General features: G+C 41.1%; 1 protein-coding gene across 1 annotated transcript in view; it reads right to left on the bottom strand.

Annotated features, from left to right (window-relative positions):
- The window catches only part of HPSE2 (heparanase 2 (inactive)), an 841,690-nt gene that overhangs the window by 802,240 nt on the left and 25,606 nt on the right, over positions 1–13,844 (bottom strand). The window lies entirely within an intron of this gene.

Consider the following 13,844-nt stretch of genomic DNA (forward strand, 5'->3'; position numbering starts at 1 on the left):
TGCCTGACAGCTCTGAAGAGCACAGCGGATCTCCCACCACAGCGTTCAAGCTCTGATAAAGGACAGACTGCCTCCTAAAGTGGGTCCCTGATCCCTGTGTATCATGACTGGGAGATACCTCCCAGTAGGGGCCGACAGACACTTCATACAGGAGAGCTTGGTTAGCATATGGCAGGTGCCCTTCTGGGATGAAACTTCCAGAGAAAGGAACAGGCAGCAACATTTGCTATTCTCCAGCCTCTGCTGGTGATACCTAGGCAAACAGGGTCTGGAATGGACCTCCAGCAAACTCCAGCAACCTGCAGCAGAGGGGCTTCACAGAAGGAAAACTAACAAACAGAAAGGAATAGTACCAACATCAACGAAAAAGGACATCCATCCAGAGACCCCATCTGAAGGTCACTGACTTAAAAGACCAAAGATAGATAAATCCACAAAGATGGGAGAAACTAACACAAAAAGGCCCAAAATTCCAAAAACCATAATGCCTCTTCTCCTCCAAAGAATCACGACTTCTTGACAACAAGGGAACAAAACTGGATGGAGAATGAGTTTGATGAATTAAATGAAGTAGGCTTCAGAAGGTGGGTAATAACAAACTTCTCCGAGCTAAAGGAACATGTTCTAACCCAATGCAAGAAAGCTAAGAACCTCCAAAAAACTTAAAGGAATTGCTAACTAGAATAACCAGTTTAGAAAAGAACATAAATGAACTCATGGAGCTGAAAAACATAGCACAAGAACTTCATGAAGCATACACAAGTATCAATAGCCAAATCAATCAAGTGAAAGAAAGGATATCAGAGATTGAAGATAAACCAATGAAATAAAGTGAGAAGACAAGATCAGAGAAAAAACAGTGGAAAGAAACAAATAATGCCTCCAAGAAATATGGGGCTATGTGAAAAGACCAAATAAATCTACGTTTGATTGGTATACCTGAAAGTGACAGGGAGGATGGAACCAAGTTGGAAAATACTCTTCAGGATATTATGCAGGAGAATTTCCCCAACCTAGCAAGGGAGGCCAACATTCAAATTCAGGAAATACAGAGAACACCACAAAGATACTCCTTGAGAAGAGCAAACCCAAGATATAATTGCCAGATTCACCAAGGTTGAAAGGAAGGAAAAAATGTTAAGGGCAGCCAAAGAAAAAGGTCAGGTCACCCACAAAGAGAAGCCCATCAGACTAAACTAAAAGCAGATCTCTCAGCAGAAACCCTTCAAGCCAGAAAAGAGTGGGGGCCAATATTCAACATTCTTAAAGAAAAGAATTTTCAACCCAGAATTTCATATCCAAACTAAGCTTCATAAGTAAAGGAGAAATAAAATCCTTTACGTATAAGCAAATGCTGAGAGATTTTATCACCACCAGGCCTGCCTTACAAGAGCTCTTGAAGGAAGCGCTAAACATGGAAAGGAACAACCGGTATCAGTCACTGCCAAAACATACCAAATTGTAAAGACCATCAACACTATAAAGAAACTGCATCAACTAACAGACAAAATAACCAGCTAGCATCATAATGACAGGATAAAATTCACACATAACGATATTAAACCTAAACGTAAACAGGCTAAATGCCCCAATTAAAAGACACAGACTGGCAAGCTGAATAATGAGTCAAGACCCATTGGTGTGCTGTATTCAGGAGACCCATCTCACATGCAAAGACACATATAGGCTCAAAATAAAGGGTTGGAGGAATATGTACCAAGCAAATTAAAAGGAAAAAAAAAAGCAGGGGTTGCAATCCTAATCTTCTGATAAAACAGACTTTAAACCAACAAAGATCAAAAGAGACAAAGAAGGGCATTACATAATGGTAAAGGGAACAATGCAACAAGAAGAACTAACTATCCTAAATATATATGCACCCAATACAGGAGCACCCAGATACATAAAGCAAGTTCTTGGAGACCTACAAAGAGACTAGACTCCCACACAATAATAGTGGGAGACTTTAACACCCCACTATCAATATTAGATCAATGAGACAGAAAATTAACAAGGATATCCAGGACTTGAACTAAGCTCTGGATCAAGCAGACCTAATAGAAACTACAGAACTGTCCACCCCAAATCAACAGAATATACATTCTTCTCAACACCACATCGCACTTATTCTAAAATATAATTGGAAGCAAAATACTCCTCAGCAAATGCAAAAGAATGGAAATCATAACAAACAGTCTCTCAGGCCACACTGCAATCAAATTAGAACTCAGGATTAAGAAACCCATTCAAAATCACACAACTATATGAAAACTGAACAACCTGCTCCTGAATGACTACTGTGTAAATAACAAAATTAATGCAGGAATAAAGATGTTCTTTGAAAACAATAAGAACAAAGACACAATGTACCAGAATCTCTGGGACACATTTAAAGCAGTGTGTAGAGGAAAATTCATAGCACTAAATGCCCACAAGAGAAAGCAAGAAAAATCTAAAATCAACATCCTAACTCACAATTAAAAGAACTAGAGAAGCAACAGCAAACAAATTCAAAAGCTAGCAGAATTTTAATTAGAAATAACTAAGATCAGAGCAAAACTGAAAAGAAACATGGAAAACTCTTCAAAAAAATCAATGAATCCAGGAGCTGGTTTTTTGAAAGGACCAACAAAATAGACTGCTAGCCATACTAATAAAGAAGAAAAGAGAAAAGAATCAAATAGACACAATAAAAAATGATAAAGGGGATATCATCACCAATCCCACAGAAATACAAACTACCATCAGAAAATATTATAAACACTTCTATGTAAATAAGCTAGAAAATCTAGAATAAATAGATAAATTCCTGGACACGTACACCCTCCCAATACTAAACTAGGAAGAAGTTGAATCCCTGAATAGACCAATAAAAAGTTCTGAAATAGAGGCAGTAATTAATAGCCTACCAACCAAAAAAAGTACAGGACCAGATGGATTCACAGCCGAATTCCACCAGAGGTACAAAGAAGAGGTGGTACCATTCCTTCTGAAACTGTTCCAAATAACAGAAAAAGGACTCCTCCCTACCTCATTTTATGAGGCCAGCATCATCCTGATACCAAAACCTGACGGAGACACAGCAAAAAAAGAAAACCTACAGAATGGGAGAAAATTTTTGCAATCTATCCATCTGACAAAGGGCTAATATCCAGAATCTACAAAGAACTTAAATAAATTTACAAGAAAAAAACAAACAACCCCATCAAAAAGTGGGCAAAAGATGAACAAACACTTCGTAAAATAAGACATTTATGCAGCCAACAAATATATGAAAAAAGCTCATCACCACTGGTCATTAGAGAAATGCAAATCAAAACCACAATGAGATACCATCTCACACCAGCTATAATGGCAATCATTAAAAAGTCTGGAAACAAAAGATGCTGGAGAAGATGTGAAGAAATAGGAATGCTTTACACTGCTGGTGAGAGTATAAATTACTTCAAGTATGGTGACAGATAGTGTGGTGATTCCTCAAGGATCTAGAATGAGAAATACCATTTGACCCAGCAATCCCATTACTGGGTATATAGCCAAAGAATTATAAATCATTCTACTATAAAGACACATGCACAGGTATGTTTATTGTGGCACTGTTCACAATAGCAAAGGCTTTGAACCAACCCAAATGTCCATCAATGATAGACTGGATTGAAAAAAATGTGGCACATATAAACCATGGAACATTAAAGGATGCGTTTATGTCCTTTGCAGGGACCTGGATGAAGCTGGAAACCATTATTCTCAGCAAACTAACACAAGAACAGAAAACCAAACACTGCATGTTCTCACTCATAAGTGGGAGTTGAACAATGAGAACATATGTACACACAGGGAGGGGAACATCACACACTGGGGCCTCTCAGGGGGTGGGGGGCAGGGGAGGGATAGTATTAGGAGAAATACCTAATGTAGATAACAGATTGATGGGTGCAGCAAGCCACCATGGTACATGTATGCCTATGTAAATCAACTGCACGTTCTGCACATGTATCCCAGAACTTGTACAATTTAAAAAAAAAAAAAAGAAATATCCAAAAGAGGCAAATATATGGAGACAAAAAGTAGATTAGTCATTGTCTAGGGCTAGGGGTTGGGTGGTAATGGGAAGTAACTGCTAATGGATGCAAGATTTCTTACGAGGGGGACAAAAATTGATTCTGGTGTTGGTTGCATGTCTCTGTGGATAAATACCACTGCACTGTACACTTTAAATGGGTGAATAATAAGGTATGTGAATTATGCCTCAATAAAACTGTCAAATACAACAAAAAAGAAAACAGTGCTGGGTACTTTCCATAAGTCAAGTTACATAAAACCAGTCTACGTGAGCCAAGAAATAAAAAGAAATGAGCTATAACTCTTGCAGAGCCTTCCCTATCAAGCATATACCCATCAATTTCATTCATGTTTAACAGTTTCTCGTTATTCTTTTCTATAAATATATCATCATATATTAAACTATGTTCCTCAACATGTACACTTTTAAAACATTCTAATGTACAGTTTTAAAACATTCTAATGTTTTAAAACTTGCATTTGATGCAATATATATACTTATGTTTATATATGCACATACATATGAATTTACAAATATAAACACACACATATATATACATACTTTAGTATTCTTTTGGGATTATCACTTTATGAGCATATACATAGAAAAGGTTATTTACAGGAGAATTAATAGAGTTAAATTAGGGTTGATAGGTGCAGCAAACCACCATGGCACATGTATACCTAGGTAACAAACCCACACAGTCTTCACATGTATCCTGGAACTTAAAATAAAAAAGGCATGTTCTACACATACACACACACAGACACACACAAATTTAATATATTATTTTGTGAGTTGCTCAAGACACTGTAAAACTTAACTAATGTCTAAGTGTCTAAGCAATTATAGAACCAAATTATATATTATCAAATAAAATGTAAACATTCACCTCTAAACAATATCAACAAGCAGGTTAAATTTGTCTTTTGTAATTCAGAATTTTTCTGTTAATGAAAAAAGTTGAAAATTAAACAAATGCATTTATTATTATATGTCTTTCCAAAAAAATAGTGTCAAATTGTCCCCCAAAGCTATTCCTATTTAGACTTCTATCTGCACTGTAGAGGATGCCTATTTCCCCATGTCTTCAGCAATACTACCTAGAATTCTAATAAGTGATATTAAATATACTTCTCCTTTACATACAATTTCTTTATGAAGTCAAGTATCATTGCATTTATGTATTGGCAATTTGTATTTATTTTTCTATGGACTTCTTGCACTTCTGTTGATTTTTTCTATTAAAAATAAACCTAAAGAAATTCATGCTTTTCCTGAAAAAACATATATACATAAACACACTTATGGTTATTATTCCAACTATGTAAAAACAAAGCAAAAGAAAAGACTGAATTAAAGAAAATTTTTCCCTTTTTCCCTCTAAAATCTTTATAATACTGTATCTAACATTTTACATTACACAAGAGGCAACTGGAAAGTACAGCCATACTTTCACTGATGAGAGAATAGAGCTCAATGATACACTTTGTTTTCAAAACATATTTATGAAAAATAGCAAGGTAAGGCAGATAAAGATTATGGCTGCGGAATCAAAAAACCTAAGCTGAAAAACCTGAATACTCCACCTAAACCCTGTAAGGAAGATTTATCCTCATTTGTAGAGTGGAGATATAAACAAACCCTACAATCACTGCAAAAATCACACAAGATGGTTCAGGCAAAAACAAATTGGAAAGAAATTTTGTATTATTCCTCAATCTAGGGTACAGGCCAGCATAACCTTTAGGTCATCATCTTAGACAACACTACCTCCAAAAAGTGTCCCCTGACTGCCTAAATCTAGCTTCTTTAGCCTTGACTTAGGTAGCAATTACTCCCCTAAATGTGACATATCACTTATCACACTGCAGTATTGTCTGTTTAATAACTTTCTATTTGGGGGGCCTTCACTAGCTATTCTGAAGTTTGCAGCAGACTTCAAAAGCTTGCTCATATAGCCTTCCAAAAAGACTGTTTTTAAATACAGGCCTCTGAACACTTAGCTTTCCCTGTAGGATGGAGTAGTCTGAAGCATGTAAACATTAACACTTACAATAACTGTAAGGAAAGGCTGGATATGAGGTAGGAGGTGAGACTAGACTCCAGAGCCAGGGCTCAGATGCTGGACCAGATTGAGGACTAGCTGAAACAGAGCCAGGATAGAAGCAGCTTTCAATCAGATGCCCCCAAAGTGTGCCATTTCAATTTGCATTTGCCATGGCAACACAGAGTTAATGCCCCTTTCCGTGGAAATGACCCAATGAGCCAAAAATCACTACCTCTTTCCTAGAAATTTCTGCATAAACCACCCCTTAATCTGCATGCAATTAAAAGTGGGCATAAATATGACCAAAAAACTGCCCTGAGGGGCTCCCTCTGCCTACAGGGTAGCCCTGCTTAGCAGGAGCAGTCACAGAGCTGTAACACTGCTTATTTGATAATGCTGTTTTCTTCTATCTCTGGCTTGCCCTTGAATTCTCTCCTGGGCAAAGCCCAGAACCCTCCTGGACTAAAATCCAGTTTGGGGCTCGCCTGCTCTGCATCAGCTTGGCACCCAATGTAGGGTGAAGAAAGAAGATGGCTTCATGAGAGATGGCAGTCGGAGATCGGGGAGTGGCAGTCCGCAAGGTGGCAGTCAGCCAGCGGCAGTCTGCCGGGCAGTAGTCAAGGACTGGCCAGGCGGCAGTAAGAGATCAGCCTGCTGGCAATCCACAGGGTGACAGTCAGCAGGAAAGTAATCATCTGGGCGGCAGTTGGCAGGATGGCGATCATCCACAGGAGGGCAGGAAGGCAGGAGAGCAGTCAGTGGTATGGCAGTTGGCGAGATGAGGAGCAGAGAGGAAGCAAAGCAGAGCCATAATACTCTAACACTAATGAAGGGCTCTTTTCAGAGCTACATTTTCCCTGGCAGGCAGCAGAGCTCATTAGAAAGGCAAGCAGCCATAGTGCCACCACCTCGTGTAGGGCCTGCTTCTCCCGCCCGCAGTCTGGTGGGTTACCAGCCTGGGCAGGACCATCCCACTGCCACAATTGAGCCTGCTGGTGGAGTGGCCATGGTGCAGTCTACCACATGTGACACCCGCCCCTCCCACTGGCAGCCCAGTGGGTTACCACACATGCAAGCCCTTCCAACTGCCGCAGTTGAGCCAAGCCCAAGCAAGCTGAGGTATCCTGGAGACATCTTTACCCAGGTCCTGCACAAAAGATCAGTCAACTCCGTTTCCGCTCTGGTGAAGAGGTGACTGTCCCTTCTGCCTCCACTCCCATAGTATCAGGAGAACTACGGAATAAAATAACAGCCCTTAGCTTAGAAGTCCCTTATCATTTGAGTGCTGGAAAGCAGGTCCTTGTCACCACTTCTCCCAGTCCTTTGTATTCTAACTCCATTGTATTGTTCCATCAGGCATTTCATTTTCAGTCCTAAAATGGGTAGTCTTGTGTTTGCTTTTAATTTTCTGTTAATTATGTGTGGACAATTAGGGCAAGACACTTGGTTGTGAGAGACCCCTGTTTTGTTCACTCTGGGATGCCAGTCATGTTGTTCTGTGACCCCAACTTGGTCTTGGGTTCACTGCTGGCCACCCCCTGGGTGGCCCAGGGTTTTCAGCATTTGGCAAAGGAATCCTTACTGGCTGTAATTTGGACACTGTGAATTTTCAGCATTGGTAATTTGACTGCCCCCAGAAGCTTTGGGGTATTTGGTGTTGACACTCCCTCTAGTATTGTGGGTTATAGCCACACCCCCAGGGTAATATTGGTCTTGCCTTTTTCTGCCCTAAACTTAGAAGTATTATTTTCTTAATTGCCAGTTGCAAGCCCTTTCCTATGTGCTGTCTTATAACGGCCTTGCTCAAGCTCCTCTTGGTCAAAGGAAACAGGAGTTCCCAGGCCCCTAGCCTGCCAAAGCCACATACAGCACAGACAAGTGGCCACCCAAATATTCTTTTACAGTGTCTCTGCTACTGGGTAGGTTCTCTGGCAAGTCAGAGCCTCTGAGGTCTCCACCTTGGCAACACTGTTTACCCTCCCCTTCCTCCCTTACACAGTCACCATTCTGCCTCTCTCTCTGAACAACCCTCGCTCTCTGTGGAATTTAGGCTTAACACCCAACTGCCCATTTGAAGCTTGTAGTCTATTTTTGTAACACCTTGCTATCAATAGAAAATGGGAAATGAAAAGAGAAAAGCAAGTAGGCATTTGCTAAACTTAGGCTAACTGAAACCCCTTGTAGTGACCCTTACTAGACACAGGGACAACAGCAAGAATCTTAAAAGACTTGCACTAGAGTGTCTTTTAGACACTGGAGTAAGTTCACATTATCAGCCAAATTAAAAAAGAAAAAACTCATTTACTATGGCAATCATGTTTGGGTTCAATAAAAACTGGCAAATCAACAAATCTAGCCTAGACATAGTTCTTTATGTCATAATGATATTGTACAATTAGACTTGTTTTATAAAAAGGAAAGAAAGGCCGGGCGCGGTGGCTCAAGCCTGTAATCCCAGCACTTTGGGAGGTCGAGGCGGGTGGATCACGAGGTCGAGAGATCGAGACCATCCTGGTCAACATGGTGAAACCCCGTCTCTACTAAAAAGTGCAAAAAATTAGCTGGGCATGGTGGCACGTGCCTGTAATCCCAGCTACTCAGGAGGCTGAGGCAGGAGAATTGCCTGAGCCCAGGAGGCGGAGGTTGCAGTGAGCCGAGATCGCGCCATTGCACTCCAGCCTGGGTAACAAGAGCGAAACTCCGTCTCAAAAGAAAAAAAAAAAAAAAAAAAAAAAAGGAAAGAAAAAGGGAAGAAGTTCTCTATGTACAGGCTTTTGTAACCCTCTACCAGAATGCTAACTTAAAGGCTAGCTGTAGAATGTCTCTGGCATATTCTAGCTATAGAATGTCTCTGGCATAGAAGGTCTCATACTCTCAGAGACCTGGAAGCTGCATCAGCTATCCTAGATGACCCCCTCCTAGTTGCTCCCCATAGGAGGTCTGTGCTTCCTCTTTGGAGCCTCCCCAGCCCCCTCATTCTGAGAGGGGCCCCAATAGTTCTCTAGTGCAGAATTCTACTCCAAAGTCATCAGGAACCCTTCCCCCTCATTCAACAAGCCCTGGTCCCTATTTCCCACTGCCTGAGGAAGTAAGCCAACCAGTACCACTAGTACTACTAGGAGTGGGCCCCATATCAGCCCCCTAAACTGAACTTATGTCTATTGCAGGAGGCAGCTGATGGAAATGGAGAAACAATCAGAGTATATGTGCCTTTCTCCATTTTTGATTTGGCTTTATGCAAGGAAAAATGTGGTTGGTTTTCGGAGGACCCAGAAAAGTTTATAGAGGAGTTTGTTAAGTTGAAGATGTCTTTTGATTTAACTTGGCATGACATGAAGAAATTATCATCCACTTGTACTATAAAGGAAAAATGAGAATTCAAGGTATTGCTCATAAACATGCAAATGGAGTGGCTGTGCATAATCCAGGCCATGCCACGTATCATGGGAGGAGATGCAGTTCCAGATCTAGACCATGGGATTACCAAAGAGGATCTCAAGATATTGAATCCAGAAATCATATGTTAACTTGTTTAATAGTCGGCATGAAGAAGTATGCAGTTAAACCAGTAAATTATGAAAAGGTGAGAGAAATAACTCAGAAGAAAGATTAAAATCTCACTCTATTTCAGGGCTATTTAGTTGACGTACTCAGGAAATATATATTACAGACCCAGACTTCCTGGAAGAGTGAGCTCTCCTGGGTGTGTACTGTGTTACTTAGTCTGCCTCCAACATTAAGAAGTGAAGCTATAAAAAGTATCAGTGGGACCCCAAACCTCCTTGAGTCAACTCTTAAACATTGCTTTTGGGGTTTACAATAATAGGGACAGGGCAGAGGAAGAGGCAAAAAAAAAAAAAAAAAAAAAAAAAAAAAAAAACTGAATTGGCCAAAAAGCACAACTGTTAGAGGCTGCTATAGGCCCCCTACTGCCTCAGGGTTACCCCCATCAAGGAAATGTCATGAGATCAGCAACTGGAATGTTCAGACAAGAGCCCCCACCATTCACCAGCCTCTAAGCAAAAATCAGTGTGCCTTCCGTTATCAAGAAGGCCACTGAAAGAAAGACTGCCTCAGGCTTAAGAGGGAGTCTAAGACACCCAGACCCATAATGGCTGAGAAGGTAGAGGACTGATGAGGCCCAAGGTCCTTACAGCTCCCACTGGACATCTTACAATCTCCGCAAAAGAGCCTCAGGTAACTCCTGATGTAGCAGGCAAAAATACTGGAGTTCTTATTGGATACAGCAGTAGCCTGCTCAGTTTTAACCCATTTCCCAGGGCCACTGTCTTCCCACTCTTGTACAGTAATGAGAATTGATAGCCAGCCAAAAAGTAGGAGACTCACCCACCCCCTTGGTTTTACCATGGGGTACCATGCGTTTTCCCACAAGTTCTTACCCATGCTTGAGTGTTCTATCCCTCTAATGAGGAGAGACTTGTTTTCCCAATTACAGGCCAAAGTTCAGTTTCAGTTTCAGATGCCTCATGAGAAGGCAACAGGCCAGGAAGGGACACTTCTCCTAACTCTAAGTGATTGCCTTAACATAGAAAAAAAGACTTTCCTTCCATCATATATCGTTTCTCAAGTAGACCCCTCTGTTTGGGACATGGAAGTTCCCAGTAGAGCTGTTAATGTGCTCCTAGTTGAGGCTGTTTTAAAGCCCAGTGTTAATTACCTATGGAAAAAAACAGTATTCTTTGAGACCTGTGGCTCAGAGTAGCATCCAGGCCCTAATAACAAAGTTCCCAAAGTATGGATTATTACAGTGCTGTCAGTCTCCATGTAACACCTCCATTTTACCTGTAAAGAAATCAAATGGGGAATATAGATTTGTTCAGGATCTAAGGGTAGTTAATAAGGTGGTAGTCCTAGCTCACTCAATAGTTCCTAATCCTTACACAATATTGACCCAAGTCTCTGAAGATGTTCATTAGTTCACAGTGTTAGACTTAAAGGATGCTTTTTTAAATATTCCTAATATATTTTTGCTTTTCAAAGAAATGATCCAAACACTCATGCTGTACCTCAGCTTACCTAGACAGTCCTTCCCCAAGGTTTTAGGGATAGTCCCCACCTCTATGGCAATGATTTGGCCAAAGAGTTAAGGGAACTACAGTAAACTAATGGGTCCTTCTTGTAATACATAGATGACTTATCAGTTCTAGCCTTGCTAGGGAAGATTCTGACAGAGACACAATCCAGCTCTTTAATTTTCTGGGAAAGTGAGGGTATTGGGTATCTCCCATATAAGGCCCAAATCTCTGCAGAAGGTTAAATATTTGGGGTATGTGCTCACTCCTGGGACAAAGACTTTGACTTAGGGGTAAAAAAAAGACCATCATGGCAGTCCAGCCCCCTCAGATTAAGGGACAGTTAAGAACCTTTTGGATAATGGCTAGATTCTGCAGGATCTAGAGTCCTGGGGTTGTGTTTATAGCAAAGCCACTTTTGAAGCTTTAAAGGGAGTAATCATGAGCCTTTACATTAGGATGAAAGCTAGCAATGAACTTCTTAACCCTAAAAGAAAAGCTGGAAACTGCTTCTACTTTGGGAATTCCTAACTTAAAAAAACTCTTCACCCTCTATATGGCTGAAAAACAAGAGATGGCTTTGAGCATCTGATATGGTTTGGCTGTGTCCCCACCCCAATCTCATCTTGATAGTGAGTAAGTTTCACCAGATGTGAAATGAGTTAAGACTTTGGAGCACTGTTGGGAAGGCATTGGTTTTGAAATGTGAGGACATGAGATTTGGGAGAGGCCAGAGGTGGAATGATAAGGTTTGGCTTAAGTCCTCACCCAAATCTCATCATGAATTCCCAACCACTGTGGGAGGGACCTGGTAGGAGGTAATCAAATCATGTGGGCAGGTCTTTCCTGTGCTGTTCTCATGATAGTGAGTAAATCTCATGAGATCTGATGGTTTTGAAAAACAGGACTCAGGCCAGGCATGGTGGCTCACATCTGTAATCCCAGCACATTGGGAGGCTGAGGCAGGCAGATCGCAAGGTCAGGAGTTCAAGACCATCCTGGCCAAAATAGTGACACCCCATCTCTACTAAAAATTAAAAAAAATTAGCCAGGTATGGTGGCAGGCACCTGTAATCCCAGCTACTCAAGTGGCTGAGGCAGGAGGATTGCTTAAACCTGGGAGGCAGAGGTTGCAGTGCGCCAAGATCACACCGTTGCACTTCAGCCCAGGTGACAGTGTGAAACTCTATCTCAAAAAAAAAAAAAAAAAAGAAAAAAAGAAAAACAGGACTCTACCTGCACAAGCTCTCTCTTTGTCTGCTGCCATCTATGTAAGACATGACTTGCTCCTCCTTGCCTTCTGCCATGATTGTGAGGTTTCCCCAGCCACATGGAAATATAAGTCCAATTAAACCTCTTTGCCTTGTAAATTACCCAGTCTCAGGTATGTCTTTATCAGCAGTGTGAAAATGGACTAACACAGCATCCTAACTCAAAGGTTCAGGAATAGCCCCAGACCAGTGGCTTGCTTTTCTAAACAGCTAGACTAGCTGGCAGCTTAGTGGCCAGTGTGCTTGTGAGCCATGACTGCCACCATTCTATTGGTAGAAGAAGCCAGAAAGTTTACCTTGGGACAACAATTAGATGTCATGACCCCTACCAAGTATAGGAAGTCTTAGAAACAAAAAGACACCAATGGCTAATAGGAGCTCACTTACCTAAATACCAGGCCCTTCTGCTTGACACCCCAGATGTAACTCTTAAAGTGTGTCAAGTTTTAAACCCTGCTACATTGTTACCAAAGTTCATGTCCCAGGAAACAGTTCCCCAATTCATTCATTCCTGTGTGAAAGCACAGAACAGATCTACTCTAGCAGGCCTGACCTCAAAGATGAGCCCCTGCCTAATCCTGATGAGGGGTTTATAGATGAGAGTAGCTTTACACATGAGAGAGTAAAAAGGGTGAGTTATGTGGTAGTTAGCCAACAAACAGTCACTAACACAAAAGCATTGTCTCCCCAGATTTCCACTCAAAAAGCAGAACTAATTGCTTTATTAATCAGGGCCCTCCAATTGGGAAAAGACTTAAGAGTCAATACATATACTGACTCTAAATATGGGTTCCTGGTGCTCCATAGTCATAGGGCTATATGCAAAGAAAAAGGACTATTAACAACTAAGGGATCCCCCAAACAATATCTCTTTGAGATCCTGAAACTTTTACATTCTCTCCAGCTCCCACAGGAGGTAACAGTTATTCACTATTCACTACTAGGGACACCAAAAGGGAGAAACCTCTATTATCAAAGGAAATGCTCTGGCTGACAGAGCAGTAAGACCACAGCTAAAGAACACCAGTATTACAAGCCACTGCATTAATGCTAGATACTCCACCCTTGCCAGCCACCCAATATTATACCCATGAGGAAATAATAGGGCAGAACAGAAAGGCATACAAAAAGATTTCTCAGGATGGTTACTAGGAAACAACAAACTTTTTCTTCCCAAGGTTGAGCAATGGAAGATAGTTAAGTATTTCCATGACTCCTCACATTTGGGATGGGACTCCCTATTCAAATTAGGTTTTCAATTTTTTTTAGGAAAGAAACTATTCCAGACTATAAAGAGGGTAACCAGGGCCTGTGAACTTTGTGCCTGTAGTGGTCCAGGAAGCCCCACCTCTACTCAAACCTGTACAACATCGAGGGACATAACCTGGGGAGGACTGGCAAATACTCAGATGCCATATTTCAGGAGA

Source organism: Saimiri boliviensis, chromosome 12 (genome assembly GCF_048565385.1).
Source record: "Saimiri boliviensis isolate mSaiBol1 chromosome 12, mSaiBol1.pri, whole genome shotgun sequence".
NCBI lineage: Eukaryota > Metazoa > Chordata > Mammalia > Primates > Cebidae > Saimiri > Saimiri boliviensis.